This window comes from Bos grunniens, chromosome 22, assembly GCF_055505025.1.
Source record: "Bos grunniens cultivar Pamir isolate PY7600 chromosome 22, Bosgru_T2T1.0, whole genome shotgun sequence".
Classification (NCBI taxonomy): domain Eukaryota; kingdom Metazoa; phylum Chordata; class Mammalia; order Artiodactyla; family Bovidae; genus Bos; species Bos grunniens.
The window spans coordinates 35,865,561-35,890,837 of NC_141186.1; the positions used below are offsets into that span (position 1 = coordinate 35,865,561).

The 25,277-nt window shown below is 40.1% G+C and overlaps 1 protein-coding gene across 37 annotated transcripts in view; it reads left to right on the forward strand.

The window, feature by feature from the left end:
* The window catches only part of MAGI1 (membrane associated guanylate kinase, WW and PDZ domain containing 1), a 645,902-nt gene that overhangs the window by 112,119 nt on the left and 508,506 nt on the right, over positions 1-25,277 (forward strand). For 2 of the 37 annotated variants that reach the window (XM_086366994.1, XM_086367006.1), the window contains exon 1: positions 22,300-22,422. The exons of 33 other annotated variants lie outside the window; for them this stretch is intronic. The gene's annotated coding sequence lies outside the window, so the exon portion shown is untranslated. Of the gene's footprint in view, positions 1-22,286; positions 22,423-25,277 lie in introns of those variants that run through there. 2 more of the 37 variants (XM_086367011.1, XM_086367015.1) reach the window with 2 other exon arrangements.

Genomic DNA, 25,277 nt, shown 5'->3' on the forward strand with positions numbered 1-25,277 from the left:
TGTAGGACTTGAGCTCCCCTAGTGATAGAAAGTGTTTAACAGGTAGAAAAAAGGATCTGCTGGCCAGACAAGTTTGGGAAAGACTGGGACACGTAAAGCTCAATGGATTTATCTGCTCTTATGTTTGTTCACACGGTTTTATGCATGGAAACCCATCATGATGCTTTAAAAATGAAAACAGCAATAACAGTTAACTTTTATTTAGCACTTACTATGTGCCAAATGTGGTTCTGAGCACTTTACGTGTATTACCTTGTAAATCTTCAGAGTGGCTCTAGGAGGTAATAAGCACGACTGTTATTCTCACTTGATATGTGAGGAAACTGAATCCTAGATTGGAGGATGTAGGATTTCTTAAATGTTATCTGACCAGAGACAAGTTTTTTGACTCACCTTATGTAATGAGAGCCATGGGAAGCTTGGTCTAACGCTCTAAACACACTAATTCACATGTAGATAATTTTGGATGTCGGATGACCTTTTTCTGACCTCACGTTTCTAGGCCTTCTGGTTTCTGTGGAGGAAATGATGGCTTCTCTTAAAATCCCCATGTTATATAGATTTGTTTCCCAAAGATTTTCTTGCTTGCTTTGATGCTTTAAGTTCTGAAAGTGCAGGACTCATACATCTTAAAGTGACAGATTTAATTTTCCAACTTTACAGTCTCCTGGATGGAGAGAATAGATCCCTTTTCTGCAGACTGAAAAGGGATCTTCTTCATTTGAGCATTTTAGTAGCATCTCTTGAAGGTGAGAACTTGCTGTGTGGAAATGGAAGATAGCTTTGCATAGGGCTTGTGATCTTACTGGAGTCAAATGAAAGTACATCTGATTAATAAAGGGTTTATATCCTCCTGAAGTTAAAAGAATGAAAAAAAGCTATATTTTTCATCCTAGTTTTAAATGCACATCAGCTGGTAAAATGCCAAAATGGCATTTTGACAAATGGTCTTCACTTCAGTTATTTATACATTTCCCTGAATTATTTCAGTGTTACACAAGTGATGAAATCATCTTGAGTAAATTACTGCCTCTGCTCCCATAGACAGTTGAGTCTAGTGTGTGCAGAATTCTTCCATTATTTCCCATCACTCTTAATATACAATCCAAATTTATTATTGCTACCTACAAGACCTAACCCCTGTCCTCTGCAGCTTCAGGGCTGATGCTAGTTTGAATCGCCTCTTTGTGGTAATGAGGAAATAATGCTCTTCTGGTCAGGCTCTACATATGGATAGGGCTACACATGTTCCTTGGCCATGTGCCCTTGTGCAGTGCACAGCCCGTACAGCTGCACATAACTGACCATCTCATAATGTATTGCCCGTAACATCTTTTATGTTTCTTCGGTAATTCTTATCTCACTTAAAATGACTGATTGAATGTCTCTCATTTTTGCTAGAGGGTAAACTCTCTGTAAACTGTGTCTGTATTTGTCATTTTTACCACTGTATTGTTAAGAACAAGCAAAATGCCAGGTACCCAGTATGCTTTTTATGATGTTTATTGTTTATGATGTTTATTGAAGGCAGGCTTGACAATTGCATCCATGGCTGGGGCCATGGATGTCTATGGAATGAATAGAGAAAGCATAGGTCTAACATGGAAGGATTAGAAATCTTTTGACTGAGGTGTATGAACCTGGGATTTAGAATCAAACTTGCTGGTATAGACCAATCAAGTTTTATCTAGGTACTTTTCAGCCCTTAGGGAGGCTATATTTTGCACATATCTTCTGTTGTGAATCTCTTATATTTGACATAACCAGATGTTCCTGCTATCAAGAAGAAATGGTGTGTTTTCTCATTATGTGCTGTGTTAACAGAGCTCATCTTAGGTGTATGTAGTAGTAATAGAGTTGGGCAGTACACAGCCCTTAGCATGCGGCTGTTGCTCTATGCCATTACAGCACAACTTCTTACCAGGCAACGGTTACCGTGAAACCACTAACGGGAGACCACTGATGTGAGATGGTTAGAGGTCCCTGCTCAGCCATTGGTTGGTGACACAGTGGGCTCCTCCCCCAAGTGAGCAACTGTCAATTGTCAAAGAGCGACTGTTAGTGATCCTGCTCAGACATTGGTTGGTGCTGCAGTTGGGCCCCTCCCCCAGGTGAGCACCTGTCAAGAGTGGCCGTTGGTGGCCTGTTCAGCCAGCAGTCAGTGGAGTGTTGGAGAACGAGGTAAGAGGTGGATCCCAGCCTTATCCCATGGCTCCTCGGTTCACCTGGCCTCGGGCTGGCACGTGAATTGGGGTCCCAGGGAACAGGCTGGGGCCTTTGTCCTGCAGGGCTTCAGAGCCCACATCAAGGCTGCCCACTAGCCAAGCCCGGGGCTTGAGGCAGCGGTGAACCTCTCTTCCCTTTCCCTCTTCCTCAACCCGATGGCAGTGGCTGTCTGCTGTTCTTTATTTGACTTTGTGCATGTCATGTCGTGTATTAGATGCTCAATTTCAGTAGAAGGGCACCAGTAATAGTACTTGTGTCTTAGGAAGTTTTCAGCATTAAATGTGATAATGCAGACAGTGTAATACACAGCCAGTACAGGGTAAAGCATTTAATACTCTCTTCTTGTTCTTTTCTTTCGTATTTAACCTGAACCTAAAATTACTTTCTAAAAAGAATTTTTTTTGTTAACTTTTTCCAAATCAGTTCTGATTTTCTTCTTTGTTTCTCTGACTTTTGTTAGTACGTTGCATACAATTATTCTTTTTAACTCATTCTTCTATGATTTCAGGACAAAATGATCATTCCTTGGGGATCAGGGAAATGGAGAGTGCAGAGTGTATTACAAGAGAGGTAATGATGTCTGTGTTGATTGGAGATTATTCTGATCTGGAGGTAGAGTTTTTAAGAAAGTTGTTAAGTTGAGGCTAAAATACATACTTAAAAAAAATTGTCTTTTCAAGTCAGTTTTTTTATGATTGCACATTGGCTTGAGCAGATATGTGATAAGGTTCTTTCAACTTGGTGAAACCATGTTAAATAATTTCTGCAGTGGGTTGAAATGGTAATAAAAAGTCAAAATCGTACGTTTGCACTTTTAGTGCAATTATCACTTTTTACTGAACTTATTTTGGCAGTGGAGTAGATTATAAGTATAAAATTGCAACCTAATTCTATTTTGTGCTTAGTGAATGTAAATATAATATAAATTAAAATCCATGTATAAATAATCACAAGGGATAATTTAACATTAATTTTCGTCTGAAATGTGAAATTGAATAAATGTTGTTAAGTTTCTTTTTGAGAAGTGGCAGAATGGGCTAAACTTAATTATACTGTATTGTTTAAAAAATATGTAAGTTCCAGGAGAGAATGAAGTTTATAAATATGGAGTGCCTTGAGATGATTGAATCTAAGAGAAGTTAGGTTTTCTTCTGACTCATGTATTATGGCTTAAAATGAGATGGTTCAGGATTAGAAATTCATGTGGTGTTTGCATGTGACTGTCAGAATTTGATTGAAGATCCAATATGTTTTGTTCCACACAGCTTAAAACTGGAAGGAAAGTAATTTTAGAACAACTTGTTCTTGAATATTACCGTCTTTAATGACTATTAACAGAGGCCTTAGAGAAAATGAGGGCAGAACTCGAGGAAATAATACAACAGAAAGGAGGTGGAGACCAACACTTTGAATAAGTGAACAACTGATATTTGTAAATGAACTTCTGTTTGTTTTCTGTGATGTGAACAGGACCATGGCCGTAACTGGTGACGTGTGAAGTGCCCTAAAATAAGATGTGGCCGCCTTGAAAGGTGGCTCGTTCATTGGCATCTGAGCTCTCCAAACCCACCCTGGGTCATTCTAAGCAGAAGCTGTGAATGGACTCAGACATTAGATGAGAAGTTGGGCCAGGTGACCACTTAGATTCCTGTCATTCTTGCATTTCCAGAAATTTTAAACTGAGGACCACTGGATACAATTGAAAAATTTAAAGGAGGCAACATGATTGAAGGTCTAGAATGTGTATGTGTTCCTTTCTGTTTAACTGCTCTTGATTATCCTAAATCTGTTCCCTTACTCAGCTTAAATGTCCTCCCTTTGGAGAGGCCATGCCTAGCTAAAGATTTGTTCTTGTTTAGTCGGTAAGTCATGTCTCATTCTTGGTGACCCCGTGGATTGTAGCCCTCCAGGCTCCTCTGTCCATGGAATTTCCCAGGCAAGAATACTGGAGTGGGTTGCCATGTCTTTCTCCAGGAGATCTTCCCGACCCAGGGATTGAACCTGCGCCTCTTGTGTCTCCCTCATTGGCAGGCGACAGTGCCTGTTGCAGGCAACACTGCAACACCAGGAAGGTCCTTGAAGGTCTAGAATATTTAGTTGAGAAGTAGACTTTTGATACACAAATGAGTATCTGGCTATTAATGATACATTAGAGTATCATTAATACTCTAATGGCTAAGAGTATGTATGAGCAAAATTTTTCCAACAGTATTTAGTGTTCATTGTCAGCAAGGCCTCAAATGGTGGAAAATTGCCTTTTTCTCACTTGGCACAATGTGAGAGGTGTAGAGGATGGAGGGAGGAGAATAAATATGAATGAGAATATATCCAAATTCCCTCTTGGATGCCTTCTCTTGTGTAAGCATTTTGGGGATTGAGAAATAGCAAATCTGTATAAAAACATTGAATTCTTATGTTGTTTACCTGAAACTAGTATAATGTTATATATCAATTTTAACTCAAAGAGAAAACAAATGGAAAGCTGTGTTGTTTTTACATATATAGTTTCAGAATGAGAAGTCAGCATTTTGTCTTCTGGGTGGGAAAAAAAGAACTCCAAAACCAGTTATATTAATTCACTGTTCTCCAAAATAAATGGTGATGAAATTCTCTTGAGTAGGGTCATGAAAACTGATCTTCTCAAATCAATGCTTAGCTTATTTCCTGGTTCCACGTACTCTGAATCCCCAGTAGACATGCTATTGTTGTCTGCCAGAATAATATAGGACTCAGATTTTATGCCCTTTTGGCTGGTGTTCATTTTGTAGTCGTTGTTCTATTTATTTTTATTTTTTGGAAAATGAGGATTATCATCTTTCCTTCAGAAAATCAGGTCTCTCTGGGTTTAACTGTTCAGCACTTTTTATAAGCATTTTCCATATGAGACATTTGTTTATGGGGATGGGGAGTAATCTGAAGTAAAGAAAAATATTTGAAATATTTCAGGCATAAATACCTTGATTTTCAATTCACCTGCCTAGTCCCTAAGCAGTAGGATGAAAACAATTCATTTATTGTAAATAGATCAGTTGAAGAATGTTGTGGAGCTAGATATTTCTATAGATTCTCAAAAGAATACATTGTACAGGTAAAAATTTCCTACTCTAGATTTTTAATCAAGATAAGCTAAGTAAAGAATGCATAGGGGGAAAAAGAGGTTATTATATGAAATCACGTGTATCAAACTTCTGAAAATTGTAAAGAACTGTAGAATATAAATTCTTTCATTCAATAAAAAATAGAATTTTATATTAAATATCACACTGTGATTAAACTCAGAGTAATTACAAAATACATTGGAAGCCCAGTTGCTGCCAACAGTCAAATGATATATAAACTATTTGAGGGGGAGAAGCATCTTAATTTTAAGTACTTTTTAATTGTAAGTGCAGAAGATCTGTAGTGAAGAAATAGGAATATTCCTATACAGTAAGTTGAATCTGGAAGATAAAAAAAGAATGCAGAAAATTAACCTGATATAATTAAGTCCCTGTTTAAACTACAGTTGTCCTGAGCATTTAATAAAAATGCTTAAAGATAACAATTTATTTGTTAGGATTCTGACCCTACCTCAGTATGTAGCTATTCTCTTTATAAAATTAACTCAGTCTCATTCTGACATTTTTCTGTGTAGCTTAAAAAAAATAGATTTTGTTTTTTAGAGCAGTTTTAAGTTCATAGCAAAACTGAGAGTAAAGTACAGAGATTTGCTCTATACCCTCTGTCCCGACATGCGCACAACCTTGTGTGTTATCAACATGCCTCACCAGAGTGATAACGTTTGTTATAATTGATGAACCTACACTGACACATTGTTATCACCCAAAGTTCATAGTTTCCATTAGGGTTACCTCTTGATATAATGTAGTCTGTTCAGTTCAGTTCAGTCCCTCAGTCCTGTCCCAATCTTTGCGACCCCATGAATCGCAGCACGCCAGGCCTCCCTGTCCATCACCAACTCCCGGAGTCTACTCAAACTCATGTCCATCGAGTCGGTGATGCCATCCAGCCATCTCATCCTCTGTCGTCCCCTTCTCTTCCTGCCCCCAATCCCTCCCAGCATCAGGGTCTTTTCCAATGAGTCAATCTTCGCATGAGGTGGCCAAAGTACTGGAGTTTCAGCTTTAGCATCATTCCTTCCAAAGAAATCCCAGGGCTGATCTCCTTCAGAATGGACTGTTTGGATCTCCTTGCAGTCCAAGGGACTCTCAAGAGTCTTCTCCAACACCACAGTTCAAAAGCATCAATTCTTCGGCACTTAACTTTCTTCACAGTCCAACTCTAACATCCATACGTGACCACTGGAAAAACCATAGCCTTGACTAGACAGACCTTTGTTGGCAAAGTAACGTCTCTGCTTTTGAATATACTATCTAGGTTGGGCATAACTTTCCTTTCAAGGAGTAAGCGTCTTTTAATTTCATGGCTGCAGTCACCATCTGCAGTGATTTTGGAGCCCCAAAAAATAAAGTCTGACACTGTTTCCACTGTTTCCCCATCTATTTGCCATGAAGTGATGGGACCAGATGCCATGATCTTCATTTTCTGAATGTTGAGTTTTAAGCCAACTTTTTCACTCTCCTCTTTCACGTTCATCAAGAGGCTCTTTAGTTCTTCTTCACTTTCTGCCATAAGGGTCGTGTCACCTGCACCTGAGGTTATTGATATTTCTCCTGGCAATCTTGGTTCCAGTTTGTGATTCCTCCAGCCCAGCATTTCTCATGATGTACTCTGCATATAAGTTTAATAAGCAGAGTGACAATATATAGCCTTGACGTACTCCTTTTCCTATTTGGAACCAGTCTGTTGTTCCATGTCCAGTTCTAACTGTTGCTTCCTGACCTGCATACGGGTTTCTCAAGAGGCAGGTCAGGTGGTCTGGTATTCCCATCTTTTCAGAATTGTCCACAGTTTATTGTGATCCACACAGTCAAAGGCTTTGGCATAGTCAATAAAGTAGAAATAGATGTTTTTCTGGAACACTATTGCTTTTTCGATGATCCAGCGGATGTTGGCAATTTGATCTCTGGTTCCTCTGCCTTTTCTAAAACCAGCTTGAACATCTGGAAGTTCGCGATTCACATATTGCTGAAGCCTGGCTTGGAGAATTTTGAGCATTACTTTACTAGCGTGTGAGATGAGTGCAATTGTGCAGTAGTTTGAGCATTCTTTGGCATTGCCTTTCTTTGGGATTGGAATGAAAACTGACCTTTTCCAGTCCTGTGGCCACTGCTGAGTTTTCCAAATTTGCTGGCATGTTGAGTGCAGCACTTTTACAGCATCATCTTGTAGTCTGTGGGTATCAACAAATGTTTAAAGACTTATATTCTTGGTTATGGTATCATACAGAGTATTTTCTCTGCCCTAAAAATTATCTGTGTTCCTCTAGTCATCCTTCCTGCTGCTCTAACCTCTGGCAACCACTGATCTTTATACTCTTTGAGTAACTTTGCATTTTCCAGAATGTTATATAGTTGAAGTTGTATAGTATAGCCTTTTAAGATTGGTTTTTCATTTAGTCATATGCATGTAACATTCCTCCATGCCCTTTCATGTCTTCATGGCTCATTTCTTTTTAGTGCTGAAAAATATGGTCCAGATTTACCACAGGTTATTTATCCATTCTCTTACTGAAGGACATCTTGGTTACTTCCAGATTTTTACAATTGTGAATAAAGCTGCTCTAAAGATCTGTGCATAGGTCTTTCTGTGAATGTAAGGTTTTTACCTCCTGTGGGTGAATACCAAGAAGCACGACTGTGTGGTAGCACTGTTTAGTTTTGTAAGAAACCACCAAAATGGCTTCCAAAGTGGCTGTACCATTCTTTGTTCCCACCAGAATGAATGAGAGTTCCTGCTGCTTCTATATCCTTGTCAGCATTTGGTCTTGTCAGTTCTGAATTGTGGCCGGCCGTTCTAATAGATGTGGAAGTGGTATCTCTTTGTTTACCCTCTGAATTCAGTTCATTTCAGTTGCTCAGTCATGTCCAACTCTTTGCGACCCCATGAATCTCAGCACGCCAGGCCTCCCTGTCCATCACCAACTCCCGGAGTTCACTCAGACTCATGTCCATCAAGTCAGTGATGCCAACCAACCATCTCATCCTCTGTTGTCTGCTTTTCCTCCTGCCTTAATTTTTCCTAGCATCAGGGTCTTTTCCAGTGAGTCAGTTCTTCACACCAAGTGGCTAAAGTATTGGAGTTTCAGCTTCAGCATCAGTCCTTCCAATGAATATTCAGGACTGATTTCCTTTAGGATTGACTGGTTTGATCGGCTTTTACTTTATTATTATTATTTTTAAATTTTAAAGGTGACACTGTTACAGAAGGCTAGACAAAAAAGCAAACCTTCTAGTCACTTCTGCTTAGAGTTAGTGGTCTGATGTATGCCTTTCTAGATACTTTATTTATGTGTGAAAAAGAGAAATATCCATAGGTAAATTTTAGTTAAAAACAGATTAGTGTAAACTTCTTTTTTCATAGTTCTTTGATATGTAAGAAACACCTGGCAGTCCAGATGAAATTTTTAAAAGTCAAAGGTACATTTTAACTAAGAAAACTAACTAAGTCACTTCGGTCGTGTCTGACTCTGTGTGACCCCATAGATGGCAGCCCACCAGGTTCCCCCGACCCTGGGATTCTCCAGGCAAGAACACTGGAGTGGGTTGCCATTTCCTTTTCCAATGCAGGAAAGTGAAAAGTGAAAGTGAAGTCGCTCAGTCGTGTCCAACTCTTAGCGACCCATGGACTGCAGCCTACCAGGCTCCTCCGTCTGTAGGATTTTCCAGGCAAGAGTACTGGAGTGGGGTGCCATTGCCTTCTCCAAGGTACATTTTGGGGGCTATTAATATATTCATCAGGTGTATAATTTCAGAAGGTAAGAGGATGTACGATGAAACCCCTAATCAACGTGGTTCCCCTCAGCTCCCTTGGTGGGTTCTCTTGGGTTAATGACAAGGTATGCGTAGGTGTATATTGTGAAACACAAATGGTAACTTTATAGTCATTTTACATCTAGCTTTTTTATTTTTTTTTAACACTGACAGTACACTTTAATTTAAAATAAATTAAAGCTTGATTTACTAAGCACTGAGCCTCTTGCTTCATGGTTACTTAATTATTTTTAGAATTAAGGAAATACAAATGAACTGAGATGTCCTTAGGGAGGAAAGCCAGGAAGCAGAAAATACCATTAGTTACCTGATAGTCATCATTTTACCAAAGCTAAGAGACGGCGGTTTTCAGGAAAGCATATGGAATATGGCTCTTGATGGAGCTACGTGCCACTTGAAGGATACGTGTGGATAATCCACAGGGATGATTCACTATGGTGCAGCTGTAAACTTCTTTTAATTAGGTAGGAAGCACCTGGGTGTTATTACTTCATCATTTTTCCTCTTCCCAGTCCATTTTCTTCAGGGATTAAAAAAAGAAAAAAGCTCAACAAGTTAGAATTTAAATTTTTTGTAGGGGAAAGTGTTCAGTGTCCTATAAAGGGGAATTATACTGATCATCTGCTGGAAGATGAGGTGAGAACAGTAACATTAATCCGTGTGAATTATAGAGGGAAAATGTGTATATTGCAAAGTGTTTGACAGGGAGCTGTGTATTAGCATCCTATGTGTATTTGGATTTGCACTTCTGATTTGTGTTTAAAAATATTTAATAGAATTAATGCTAAATGTGTACAAACTACTGTTCAAGTTTGAATGGCACTAGTGTTTTTTAATCTTCTCTGGGTTTTGAGCATTTCCATGAGGTGGCACTGGCATCTTTCCATGACTTCTGGAAAGTGACTGATGTTGGTCACAAGATAAGTAGCTTCTCCCAAGGGATTGATCAAGGTTGTTTACCTATGAAATTTACTCTGTCCTCCAGTGAATCATTCTGTACATCATGAGTAGTAGTAACTAACATATCAGTTCAGTTCAGTCACTCAGTTGTGTCCGACTCTTTGCAACCCCATGAATCGCAGCATGCCAAGCCTCCCTGTCCATCGCCAACTCCCAGAGTTCACTCAGACTCACGTCCATGGAGTCGGTGATGCCATCCAGCCATCTCATCCTCTATCGTCCCCTGCTCTTCCTGCCCCCAATCCCTCCCAACGTCAGAGTCTTTTCCAGTGAGTCAACTCTTCGCATGAGGTGGCCAAAGTACTGGAGTTTCAGCTTTAGCATCATTCCCTCCAAAGAAATCCCGGGGCTGATCTCCTTCAGAATGGACTGGTTGGATCTCCTTGCAGTCCAAGGGACTCTCAAGAGTCTTCTCCAACACCACAGTTCAAAAGCATCAATTCTTTGGCGCTCAGCTTTCTTCACAGTCCAACTCTCACATCCATACATGACCACTGGAAAAACCATAGCCTTGACTAGTCGGACTTTTGTTGGCAAAGTAATGTCTCTGCTTTTGAATATGCTATCTAGGTTGGTCATAACTTTCCTTCCAAGGAGTAAGCGTCTTTTAATTTCATGGCTGCAGTCACCATCTGTAGTGATTTTGGAGCCCAGAAAAATAAAGTCTGCCACTGTTTCCACTGTTTCCCCATTTATTTCCCATGAAGTGATGGGACTGGATGCCATGATCTTCGTTTTCTGAATGTTGAGTTTTAAGCCAACTTTTTCACTCTCCTCTTTCACGTTCATCAAGAGGGTTTTCAGTTCCTCTTCACTTTCTGCCATAAGGGTGGTGTCATCTGCATATCTGAGGTTATTGATATTTCTCCCGGCAATCTTGATTCCAACTTGTGCTTCTTCCAGCCCTGCATTTCTCATGATGTACTCTGCATATAAGTTAAATAAGCATGGTGACAATATACAGCCTTGACATACTCCTTTTCCTATTTGGAACCAGTCTGTTGTTCCATGTCCAGTTCTAACTGTTGCTTCCTGACCTGCATACAAATTTCTCAAGAGGCAGGTCAGGTGGTCTGGTATTCCCATCTCTTTCAGAATTGTCCACAGTTTATTGTGATCCACACAGTCAAAGGCTTTGGCATAGTCAATAAAGTAGAAATAGATGTTTTTCTGGAACTCTCTTGCTTTTTCCATGATTCAGCGGATGTTGGCAGTTTGGTCTCTGGTTCCTCTGCCTTTTCTAAAACCAGCTTGAACAACTGGAAATTCACGGTTCACGTATTGCTGAAGCCTGGCTTGGAGAATTTTGAGCATTACTTTACTAGCGTGTGAGATGAGTGCAATTGTGCGGTAGTTTGAGCATTCTTTGGCAATGCCTTTCTTTGGGATTGGAATGAAAACTGACCTTTTCCAGTCCTGTGGCCACTGCTGAGTTTTCCAAATTTGCTGGCATATTGAGTGCAGCACTTTCACAGCATTATCTTTCAGGATTTGAAATAGCTCAACTGGAATTCCATCACCTCTACTAGCTTTGTTCGTAGTGATGCTCTCTAAGGCCCACTTCACTTCACATTCCAGGATCTGCCTCTAGATGAGTGATCACACCATCGTGATTATCTGGGTCGTGAAGATCTTTTTTGTACAGTTTTTCTGTGTATTCTTGCCACCTCTTCTTAATATCTTCTGCTTCTGTTAGGTCCATACCATTTCTGTCCTTTATCGAGCCCGTGTTTGCATTAAATGTTCCCTTAGTATCTCTAAATTTCTTGAAGAGATCTCTAGTCTTTCCCATTCTGTTGTTTTCCTCTATTTCTTTGATTTGATTGCTGAGGAAGGCTTTCTTATCTCTCCTTGCTATTCTTTGGAACTCTGCATTCAGATGCTTATATCTTTCCTTTTCTCCTTTGCTTCTTGCTTCTCTTCTTTTCACAGCTATTTGTAAGGCCTCCCCAGACAGCCATTTTGCTTTTTTGCATTTCTTTTCCATGGGGATGGTCTGATCCCTGTCTAGAGTGTCTCGAACCTCAGTCCATAGTTCATCAGGCACTCTATCTATCAGATCTAGGTCCTTAAATCTATTTCTCACTTCCACTGTATAATCATAAGGGATTTGATTTAGGTCATACCTGAATGGTCTAGTGGTTTTCCCTACTTTCTTCAATTTAAGTCTGAATTTGGCAATAAGGAGTTCATGATCTGAGCCACAGTCTGCTCCTGGTCTTGTTTTTGTTGACTGTATAGAGCTTCTCCATCTTTGGCTGCAAAAACATAATCAATCTGATTTCAGTGTTGACCATCTGGTGATATCCATGTGTAGAGTCTTCTCTTGTGTTTTTGGAAGAGGGTGTTTGCTATGACCAGTGCATTTTCTTGGCAAAACTCTATTAGTCTTTGCCCTGCTTCATATACTTCATAATAAAAATTAACTATTGTTTAATTGTGTGTGTAGGTCTGCAGTAAATAGATTGCCAGAAACTTCTCCAGCAAAAATATTTGGGATCAGCAGAGAATCAAAGTTTGATAGTCTGCAACCTTGGCAAGTCACCTGCAAGTTCCTTCTTTGGCAAGGGAAGGAGACCACTTTAGCAGAGAGGAAAAGGAAATTGGAGGAGGGCTATAGTAAACAGAGACCCTGGCTTTTCATTGGCTGAGTCCTTGCCAGTTTCTTCCTCCCATTGGGTTCTTCTATCATAGCAGGTATTGACCCAGCTGTATTTAATTGAAATGTCTTTTTATTAATATTCTTAACAAATGCCTGCTATCTGCTAAAAGTGTTACAAATGTATTCTTGTGTAATCTGTACTGCAGTACAGAGGGCTTGATATTATCATCTTTATTTTATAAATGAGCAGACTCAGGCTCAGAGAGGTGACATATATTGCCTGAAGTCACTCAAGAGTTGATTGTAAGGCGTTCAACTCACTTGTACAGTGTTGAAAATCTGGTATGTTTGTATGTACACCTTGCAAATAGTCATCCACCATAAGCAAATGTATTTGACACATCTGGGTTGACACTCTATTCTCAACTTGGCAATTTGTGAGTTTAATGTGCTCATCAGGCATTTGCAGAGGAGTTGGGTCAAATCCTCTTAAGAATGGTGGGTTTCCAGAGGTCTCAAGCCAGAAGCCTGTAGGCTGAATGTGGACTGCGCCTGTTATGTTTTGTTTTGGAGAGGGGAGGAAGGGAGAAGCCAGTACTGTGTTTTAATTGAATGGAGCATGAAGGCCTTGAGGCTTATATGTGCTCTCAAGCTCCGCCTTAGTCCCCATAACTCTTATTTCCTTAGGCCCTGCCTGCTTCACTCATTAAGGTTATCTACATGGGCCCTGATAGCATCCACATTTGCAATTGCAGAAACCATTAAATCAGGAAGTATGCTTGTTAGGATGTGTTCATTTGTGGGTTCAGATTTATTTACATTACTCTCTATAAAACAATGGGTCGACTTCATTACCAATTTACCGTTAACATGTTTCACAGAAGGCCTTTGGTAGGTAGAATTTCCTGCCTAACTTCTGTCTGCTGACCTGTGGTAGAGTCAAATGTTGCATCCCCTGAAGACTGATGTTTGGTTGATTAGAATAATATACCCTGAGGTGAATTTTTTCGTAAGTCTAAATCTCTTGACTGAAAAAAGGTGAAAGCAAGTTTGTTCATCATCATTAGGAGAGAAAGAAGAGTCTGATTTTTTTGTTTTCCTTTCCTTCCCTTTCTTCCTTCATTCCTTCCTTCCTCCCATCCTTCCTAATTGACTCTCCAGTTTTAGATGACTTGCATTTTGGCCCCATATGAATGTTTTCTAAGTTATTAATAATGTTCAAGGAACCTTAGTACTCCTTGAATAGTAGGAAGGGAACTTGGGATACTGAGTCAGCGGTAGAACTCCCCTCCCATGCTGCTATTTATGTGCATTGCTATGTTTTGAAAAGAGGTCTGTTTCATGTATTTCCATCTTTAAATATTTTCTACCATATTTTCAATGTGTCTCGCATTAAATACTTCCCTGTAGGATGCTCAATACAAATGTTTGGGAAATGTTTTTCATTCCAGCATTTACTCAGGAACTTAAAGTGCGTACTATATTAGAGTATGTGGGCAGTACCATATTTAAGGAATATACTTAGTTTACCAGAGAACTCCCCTGGAACCCATGCTTTCTGTACATCACCTCCTTGTCCTCCAAAACTGCACATACCTATCAGCTTTCTACAGAACATACATTGAGATCGCCTCTTAATAGAAGTTACCTAAAAACCATGAACCATGGTTTTTGTTGGTTTCTTTGGCTTTGTTTGGGCAGGGGGAGGGGGAGGGTGAGAGCATGATCCCAATTCCATTTCATTGGATTTATTTTGTGAAATTCAAGTTTGTCAAGTCTGAAGAATTTTTAATGAAGCATTGAACTTCATAGCTTTGTTGCATTTTAAATGATTAGACTAAATAAAGCCTATGTCATTCTTCATGATGTCTGTGGGTGGATTGCTTGATGACATGGGAACTGCATTTCTTTCTGTTTTGGTGACTGGCAACTACTCTTATCCTGCAGTTTGTAACACATTGGACAGATTTGACCAGATGTCGACTCAGGTGGACCTGCTTTGCTTCTCCTGGTCATGTTTGTTAATATCTTGTCTTGGTCGTAAATCTTTCCTGAACAAAATACTTTCCTTTGATTCTTAAAATAATCCTGTGAGATTACTATAGGAAACATATTTCCCCATTTTATTAAGGAAGCTAGTTCTAGAAAATCAAGTCACTTGCCCAGGGTCTCATGGTGAGTTAATTCAGTGACTTAGTCTTTCTAGCTGGAGAAGGAAATGGCAACCCACTCCAGTGTTCTTGCCTGGAGAATCCCAGGGACGGAGAAGCCTGGTAGGCTGCAGTCCATGGGGTCGCACAGAGTCAGACACGACTGAAGCGACTTAGCAGCAGCAGCAGTCTTTCTAGCTGTATGTCTGCATTCCCAAAACTAACCCTGCTTTGCGTATGACTTGAAAAAAATACCTTTGTGTTAACTTGATTTTTTTTTTTAAAGCCCAAAATGAGAATTCCTTACATTTTGGCACTTGTTTATTAGACAAAACAGGGAGTCCAAATAAAACCAGATGTGAGCTGTTTTTAACTGTGCCTGAATCCTAATGATCCATATGTAAATTACCACTTGTAGCTAATTTTTAATCCACTGATGGATTCTTCCCAGCTTCTCTCTTGGCTGTTCTGTCACCCTGCCCCTGCCTTGGTTTTGTCAGAGCTGCTTATAAAGCAACTCTAAAGTCTGTGGACATTACTTTGCCAACAAAGGTCCATCTAGTCAAAGCTATGGTTTTTCTAGTAGTCATGTATGGATGTGAGAGTTGGACTATAAAGAAAACTGAAGAATTGATGCTTTTGAACTGTGGTGTTGGAGAAAACTCCTGAAAGTCCCTTGGACTGCAAGGAGATCCAACCCGTCCATCCTAAAGGAGATCAGTCCTGAATATTCATTGGAAGAATTGATGCTGAAACTGAAACTCCAATACTTTGGCCACCTGTTGCAGAACTGACTCATTTGAAAAGACCCTGATGCTGGGAAAGATTGAAGGCGGGAGGAGAAGGAGACGACAGAGGATGAGGTGGCTGGATGGCATCACCGACTTGATGGACATGAGTCTGAGTGAACTCTGGGAGTTGGTGATGGTAGGGAGGCCTGGCGTGCTGCAGTCCCTGGGGTCGCAAAGAGTCGGACACGACTGAGCGACTGAACTGAACTGAACTGAAAGTCTGTGGACATGGCATGTGTGATTTAGGATGCTGACATTTTTCTTAAGAGAACAGCACTTTTTTTTTTCTGTTTAGATGAAATAATGGATTGTTTCATTTAACTCTGAATACTTTTCAAGACAGGGCTTGTGGACATTCAGATTGGCAGAGTTTTTAAATGAGACCCAAGGGAAGATATGGGTTGGTCATCTGCAACCAGTTAACAAAATAAAAATCGCCAAGGTACAATTAGTTTCATACCCATTTCCTCCATCCCAGTCAAATGTTATCATTGGTGGTTGGGAATTGAGGTTTTTGAGGGTATACTTGGATTTAAATCCTGGCTTGTTTTTTCCAGAGCAGTGTATGTATAGTCTTCGGCAAGATAATCTCTTTTCAGCCTTAGTATACTTGTCTGTTAAAGGGGATTGCACCACCTATCCTGTGTAGATTAGGTGAAATAAGGTATGGTGAGAGTAAACACCTAGGGATGGGTAGATAAAATAACTTTATCACCTTGGTAGCAAATTCAGTGCTGGAAAATTACAAGTTAGTGGGCTATAAAATTATGGTTTTGTATTTGTTTGACAAAGCAGAGTACATAAAAAAGTAAGAGTACAGGATAGGAGTCATAAAAACTTTGAGGAAGGAGGTTCATGGTGTTGGGATGTAACATTGAGGGTCTTGAAAATTATCTGTGATTGGGTTTTGGTACCAAGCTGTCAGAATGATCTTGTCAAGCATGTGGGCTTTGTGTGTTTTGGGTGCAAGCAGCAGATTATCTGCCCTGCATACACTTTAAGCAGAAGATGCGTTTATTAAAAACCAACAGTAGAGACATGGAGGAAGTAGCCTATGGAGTCTGAGGGTCACCTGAAAAATGGAATCAGAGTGGTTAGAAACTGGACACCTCCAGGGTTGCTGGGTGAAGGAACTGATGCAACCATCTCTGTCAAATGCCCCCTGTAGATTGATTGCCCCCTGGCCTTTTTTAGCCTTTTTCTGCTGGAACAAATGGTCCAGTTTGGGAAAGTGTCCACACAGAGTGCTTTGACTCTCACTCAACCAGAGCCAGTGAAGAAAGGATTTTGTCTTTTGAAAAAATTGCGTTACTCCTACCAGATGCAGGGGAAATGCATGTTGGGTCGCAAAATTTTACCATGTACGGAAGACACCTGAAGGTAGAAATCAATCAGTGATGTTGCATAGGTGATGAACAGAGATTTGATGAGACCAAGGCCTTTGCATCAGGAAGATATTGGGAAGGAAAGCTGGAGCCATTGTAATATTTTGGTAAAGGTTGAAAGTCATGTCTTGTTTTTACAGGAAAATATTATAAGTAAATAGTTCTTATTTACTTATAACAATTCTTTACAAACCATCACTGACTCTTTCCTTAGATTAATTTCTAATTTTTCCTGGCTACCTCATACCTCCATCATTATAGTTTTCGGCATGTGCTGACCCAGCAACCACTTTAACATATAAATAAGAAAAACACTGACTAATGGTGACATGCTTTTTTCGTTGTTTTCAACTGTCTTATTTTCTAGGGTATTTGATTTTCCTCTGGAATGTGTTTTTGACAGATTTGTATATTGTCAACACAGGATTTATCATCATTTTCTATATATCTGCTTTGAACTAACTGGTATAGTTAGCTCTCTGTATCCACGGGTTTTGCATCCATGGATTGAACCAACCACAGATTAAAAATATTTGAAAAAATTTTCCATAAATTTCCAAAAAGCAAAACTTTAATTTGCAGCACATTGGCAACTGTTTACATAGCACTTACAATATATTTTACAACTATTTATGTGATATTTACTTTGTATTAGGTATTATACCTCATGTAGAGATGATTTAAAATATGTGGGAGGATATGCACAGCTTATAAGCAAATAGTGTACAATTTTATATAAGGGACCTGAACACCTGCGGAATTTGATTTCCACGGGGAATCCTGGAACCAGTTTCCCTGGCAGATATTAGAGGGATCACTGTATATTCTTTTCATGGGGATAAAAAAATCTCATAAATTTGACATTCCTAGCTCATGACATATCTAGCTCATAACAAAGATGCTCTTTAAGTCTTTAAATTAATAGCCCAAGCTACTTAAACTACTTATTATTTTGTATTCAGTTATTCAGTATAATGTTTTCTAAACAGACATATGGTTATGAACTAACATTGTATTGATATTATTTGTGTTTGCTTATATTTGGAATCCCCAAACCTCTGAAATAAAGCTGGCAGCAGCTACTTTGGGAAGATGTGGGCTGTAGAACATAATATTGACACTCGCACTTCATTGATGGTGTCAGTGTAGGAAGAGGGATTTTATACTTGTGATTATAACTTGAGAGTCGCCTCCTGGAGCTGGGAGGCACTGTGAGCAGAAAGCACCCTCTAAAAAGAATTCAAATACTGTTCTTGGAAGTAGTTTCACTTTTGAGTCCCAGTTGTGTATAGGGTTGGCACTGCAAAATGAGTTAATTCCTCATAGCTGGGAGGAAATATTTTAAAACCATAAATGTACCATTTTTATTACTAAATTGATCTTCATCAGCATAACATGCTAGGGAATGAAAAGTCTTCTGAGTAGCAGGCCCACTGTGTTACAGATGGAAATGAGGGGACTGTGAATAGCCCTTATAGCTAATGACCAAGAAAATCCTCTGATGAGGTACATGGGAAGGTTGCCCTGCATTGGACAAATGTTGGAAAGACTGATCAATGTTTTTTGGAGGGGCAGGTGGCCAGAGAATCCTGATCTACTTTATTTTGGACAGGTTAGTCAGTTTTTTCTTAGCTGATTGTTGTATCCTAACCTATTTCTTGGCAACCCACTAGAGTATTCTTGCCTGGAGTATCCCATGGACAAAGGAACCTGGTGGGCTACAGTCCATAGGGTTGCAAAGAGTTGGGCATGATGTAATCCTAGTAGGCCTCTTGGAGGAAGTGATGTTTGAGTTGCAATATTGAGCCAAGCTAGGCACATGGATATTGGGGAAAGAGAGTTCCCTGCAGAGAGAATGGCAAGTGTCAAGGGCCTCAGGCAGGAACAAGTCTGAATAAACCATTGGATGTTTGAGGAAGGAAGTGAGATGGAGAAGGAATAGTTAGAAACAGGTTCCAATGACATGACAGTGAAGTTTCCCAGGAGGATTAATGGTGACTAAATGAGGATTCTGGGTCAGGCAACATGAAAAGCCAGGTCTACTGAAGGCTTCTACCTGAAAAATGTCAAGCCTTTGATTGGCCAGTTCTGGAGAGCAGAGTCTTCCAGATTTTAAAACAATTTGTCCTTTTGCTTTTAACCCGATTGTTTGCTTTCATAATTCCTAATGTTTCAGTAGTGGAAGCTTGACTGATTGAGCTGTTATAAGATCCAGGACAGAGGTGGGAGTGGAAGCATTTTGCAGGTGGTAACCTTCAAAGTGTTTGGAACCGGAGACCTGGGTCTGAGTCTTAACTCTGTCACTGACAATCTATAGGACGCTGGGCAAATAACTTCATCTCACTAGGCCTCAGTCTGTGAAAAGATAGTGATATTCACCCACTAGAGTTTTCTGAAGGATCAATGGGTATAACATATATAGAATGTTTATTATTATTAATACATATGACATCATATTTGAAACCAAAGAGAGGTAAGCAGTAAAGATTCTTAGGATTTAAAAACTCTAATTAAAGGGCTTTTAAGGCAGTAGCATGACTAAAACTAATGTTACCGTTGTAACTGAGCTATTTCTTTTTGAAAATCCTTAACCTGCACCAAGATGAGCTTATTCCAGTGGTTATTGTTTTAAGTAAATAAGAAGCAAGATTTTTCTCACTGAATGTATGGATCTATGCTAGATCCAATGGGCTTCCCAGGTGGCTCAGTGCTAAAGAATATGCCTACTGATTGGCGAGGCTCCTCCGGGGCCCCCGCCAGCCACCTACGACGTCTCTGAGACCCAATTTGAAATAAGAGCCAGGCGGTCCCCGCTTCCCTGCGCCCGACTTTTCATAGGCTGGGAAGCGAAGCTTGAGAAACTTGACGTTGTCTTGGGCAGAGTGCGTGTAGCAACAGATCAAAGGAAAAAGGGGAAGAAAACGTGTTCTCAGCTGCCTGGCGAACTCGCTGAGTTGCTTTTGTCTTGCGGGCTTCTGCTGGCTTTGGTGTTTCCCCTCGGAAGACCACGGCGTGGGCTTCAAAAGTATTAAAAAAAAAAAAAAAAAGAATATGCCTACTAATACAGGAGACATGAGGTTGATCCCTGGGTCAGAAAGATCCCCTTGGATGAGGAAATGGCAACCCACCCCAGTATTCTTGCCTGAAAAGCCTCATGGACAAAGGAGCCTGGCGGGCCACAGTCCATAAGATCACAAAGAGTTGGACATGACTGACCATGCACACTAGATCCAATAGGGAGATCTCATTTTTCTCACCCAACTCAGATGCAGAAGTACATTCTTAATTTCTTTTTAAAACTTCTTGGGAAGACCATGGACTTTGTTTTAGATTTAGACTTTTAATTGTCTTTCCCTTGAGAGTTTAATGAAGGCATTGACTTTCATGGATACTGACGACAGGAAAGGTCTGGGAGCCTGGGGGCTGTTTCCCTCTAGGAAAAGATGTATACTCACTGTACACCTCCTCTCCCTGCATGGCACAGCTCTTGTGCTGCAATTAGCTGCTTGTCTTGGCTGTTCTTCATACTGGGCTGAAATCCTTCCTTGCTTCTGTGTGCCTGTGTAATCCTAACCCTCTATAAGTCCCACCCTCAGTGCTTCTTTCTCTACGAAGCCTTCACTTGCTCTTTGAGCCACCTTAATCTCTCCAATCCTTTTATTAATTTTAGACCATGAGTCTCCCTTTACTCTCTTAGTCCTGATTCAAGTCCTCCATTCTCTTTATGGTTAACTGCTATTGTTGTGAACATGTGCTTTCATGATAGCAGCATATTTTCAGGCAGAAGAATGACACACCTCTCCATTATTAGGTAATGCAAAACACATGTTCCAGTACAGAGATGTTAAAATAAAAAGTGAACAAATGCAAAGTTATTTTTTTAAAAAAGGAATACTTTAATTGTATATAAACCACCCCAGAGATTCCATTCTTTTAGCATTCTGAAAACTCTGGAGAATGCTTCCTTGTACCCAGAAACAGCACACACACAAAAATCTATCAGAGGACAAGTCTGTCTTGATCTTTATGGCACTGCCCTCTGGTTTAGATATATTATTTTTCCCTCCTGTGTAGTATAAGTTGGATGGTGTACAGTCCTCAACTGAATTGTTAGACTATATTTTCTCCCATTTCTGTACTCTTTGGGTAAGTGCCACTCTGAACATGGGTATTATAGACTCATGTTGCCTCATGTTGGGTGCAAATGGTGTTTTAATTCCTGGTGCACAATTATTGATACAATTCAACTTTTAGAGATGTAACAAGGGCCTTGAGATTGGATGACTTTAATGCCTCTTCCAATCCTGAGAATCTGCTTTCAGTCAAGTAGGGGAAATAGAAAATGAATCGGGGTTGGTCAATGTAGGTAACTCTGGCCTTCACCAGCTCTCCTCACCTCATAGATTGTAGATCTATCAGCCATGAATGTGATGGTGTTTCTGCACTGTCTAGAATTCGTTTGAAAGGTGAGTACTGAATCAAAAAGTTATTACACAATCTAGATGATTTCCCCAAAGATGACATATTCTGTGTTCCAACCTAATTTGCTAGGTTTGAGTGTTTTCAAGGAATTTAAAATTTTCTGTGCCTGATTTCCAGCACATTGTAAACTGGGCCATTTGTAAAAGGTACTTAGGAATTTTGATTAAAGTAAACCAATTGGCAAGGAATAAAAACAAAAACCTTTCAGGAAGTATCTTCTTTTCTTTCTTTTCAAGAAACTGGTCTTGAAGGTATGGGTGTGTGGGTGTGTGTACATACTCCTCTGTTCATTACCCTTAATAATGACATTTCGTAAGTGCTTTTTGTGTGTTCAGAATTTAATTCTCACCGCACCCTGTGAAGTTTAGGCACTGCTGTTATCGCTGTTCTGTAGATGTAGAAACTTTACCCCAGAGAGGAGCGACTTGTCCAGGGTGGACAAGTTCCAACTAGGAACTGGCGGAGTCAGGATATAAACCAGGGTTGCATAGCTGGAGCTTTTATCTTCTGCTCTCCCACTGCATGAAGACTAAGAACTTCTGGCTGACTGTGGACAAATTCCGTGGCTCCTTTTTAAAGGATTGGCCCTGTGCCTAATTTCAGCCATTTGATTGACACTCATGATCTCTTTTGTTCTCTTCCTTTGATCTTTCATTTTTGATTCTGTTAAAGCTCCTTAGGGCAATTTTAGTTTCCTGATACTAATAGTAATGTTGGAAGGTCAGTGCTAGTGTCCTGGTCTTGCTCTGAAGCTCCAGATGAAGGTGGTATCCTTGCCCTGGCATCTTCCTTGGGAGGGAGCATGATCAGTTTCCTGCACGCAGGTGTGAGCAGTCATTCTAGCAGCCCCGCCCCTTTCTCGGAGTTGCTGGGAGAGCCCTGATAGCCTGTCCCAAATTGGAATAAGGGGGAGGGAGCCGCAGGCTGGTACAGGTAAGAGAGCCCGAGCTCGTTCTGTTGTTTTACAGCTAAAACTCAGCCCTTCTGCTTGTGACTCCAGCAGGGCCGCGGGTGCTTTCTGCAGGAACGAATGACTCCATATGGGGGTTTATTTTTACACTTTCAAGGGGCTGGGGCTACCCCTGCCTCTGAAATCAGTTTTGGTGGGTGGCTGTCTTCCTGCATTGCTGGAATTTCAGTGTGAAGGAGCCATCTTGGCTCTTTTTATTTTCATTACACTCTTGGAAGCTGGGCTTCACGTTGAGGGCTGCCAGTCTGTGACTTCCCTCCTGGAGGGAGAGGCAGTGTTCCTGGGACCAACTGTTTGGGAAGACAGAGCTCAGAGATGTGGGAAGTCCTTTCTCCTTCCACTTTGCTTGTGTGCCTCCCTTTCATTTGTGTAATGCTAACATCCCAACCTGTACAATTGTTTAGGAAGCAGAAGCAAATCCAGCTGTCTATTCCTTATTCTTACTGTATTAGAAGATATCATTGGTTTATAGCAGAGAATGCTCACAGAGGTTTTATTGTTACATTTTTTGATGTTTAGTATCATGGGGAAAAATTAAGTTATGTTTGTTCTTTTGCAGAAAACAGTCCTGGAAGGTTTTTGTTTGTTTGTTTGTTTGGTATGGTGAAAGGGGTGTATTTTAATAATAATGATTTTTTTTGAACCTAGCAGGTGTCTTCTGAAGCAGAATGAGCACGTTCTAGTAAAAGTGAAGACTATTGGAACTCTGTGGGATAGCAGGCATTTGGGGGAGTTTTTAGCCATTCTTGGCTATTTCAGCCCAAGTGTGTGGAAATGAGAACAGTAGAATTAGTCTCTACAAAATTTGCCTTTTTCCCAGAATCTGGGGATTGGACAGAATCTTCCTGTAGCTTAAGCAGAAGTTATTTTTGTTTGTAGATAAATGATTTTCATCCTTCTGAAGCTTAGGAAAAATAGTTTTCGATAGAAACCCCCTCTTGTCACTGCAGTTCTTTCTTTTCCACAGCGGTAGCAAGTGGTGAATGAGAGAATGTTTCTAACTGAAATCACAAAACTTCATCTCAGCCAGCTTTCAATTGCATCCCCTGTGTAGGATTTGCCAGAGTTTCAAACAAGACTGTACAAGAAAGGAAAAGAATGTGGTATTCACAGATACTAAAACATTGTAAAAACAGCGCTGATATCTGTAGCCAGTGGGATCACCGTCTTTCCCCAGCCCTTACTCAGTGGATGAACAGAACTGCAGTTCATCTGCTTGCTCTGAGCTCTCCGGGCTCGGTCTTGGTTCTGCGTGGTGGATTCCTCTTCTGTTCAAGTGCCACCTTGGATCATTTGCCCTTCCCTTTCTCACCTTTCTTATCTGTTGATTATTTTTGTTAATCTTTCATGTAAGGCTGAGTTGCAAGTAGTATAATGCTTTTTAGCAAAAGCAAAACGAAGGTATGTATTTGTAGGAAATAAGGTGCCTAAGAGATAAGGTAAGGCATGTAGTCAAGGTAAGGCATGAAGTCAAGCCTTTAAAATACCCCAGGACTTGGGGCTTTGAACCTTATTTGGTTTTGCTATAAGTATCTGCCCTTTCCCCCTTAATATGCTGTTGCTTTAGTCTTCTGTTTCATAAAAATAGACTCATCTCCCTTCCATACCAGAATGTGATTCCCTGCAGTTCCCAGCATACATTTCTAAACTCTCACTGGCTCAGCCAGACTGAGGTTGGAATCATGTAGTCCCTGTTGAGAATTCCAGGGAGAGGAGCTCTGATTGAGAGAGTTGGGTCCGTAAGAGCCTTGATCCATAAATGGTGCAATGGAGTTCTATGCAGCTGTGGTAGCTGGAAGTGTGTCTGCTGAAACCAGTAAATAGGAGTATAACAATGCCTAGATAATTGGTGGCAGAGTATTTCCCAGGCTTCCCGGTGGTATACACCACAGTTGGACTTTATGCTTGTCCACTGGACCTTGTAGGACCTCTTGCTAATTCCCTCTCCATCCTAACTTCAGCTTTATCAGAACTTAAACACTGGTATTTATATGTGTGGTGTTGGACAGACAGATATGGCAAAGTAATTATGTCTAGAATATTATTATTATTTAGTGAGCATTTGAGTGTCTACTGTGTTATGCTTTGTTTCAAGTCTGGTATTAGACATTAATTACATGACTCATTGTATTTTTGTCCATATCTTTACTACCTCTTCCCGATTTTAACTGTTTTTTTCTGTCTGCTTGTCACGCATCATGTTGATTATAGTGAACAGCAAGTTATTTTGAGAGTTAGGTAGTGATGTTTGATATGTATCTTTTATGTTCTGGTGGTGGTTGTGATTTTAAATAGTTAATGAATTCAAAGATGCCCGATAAAGGCAAGATAAAATCTGTAAGAAACTGCATATGTTCTTGAAGGAAGCTGCATGTATCTTTGAAGAAATATCCATGGCATGAAGATTGGATATCTGCTGCCCATCACTTGTCCCAAAGACACTCAAAGAATAATTTACCAGTAGGCAAGAAAGCTCATTATATTCTGGGTCTAGGTAATTGAGGCTAGATGTGCATTTCCATGGGCTTAAGGCCATTTTAGTACTCTCACTTTGGACTTGACCAAGACTTCTGTTTTCTCTGGAAAAGGAATGCATCAGGGAGAGTTTGTTTTAATTTGCATTCCTTAATCCAATTTTAACTTTAATCCCCCTTTGCACATCTAATTCAAAATGTAAGCAAGTTACCTGAAGTATATTAGAAATTATATTAAAAATCTCTAGGGGTTTTTGGTGCATGTATGGAAAATTAACATCGATGCCAAGGTCCTTGCTCTAAATTAATTTTCCAGCATAAAAGTGAAAACAACTCATAAGTGT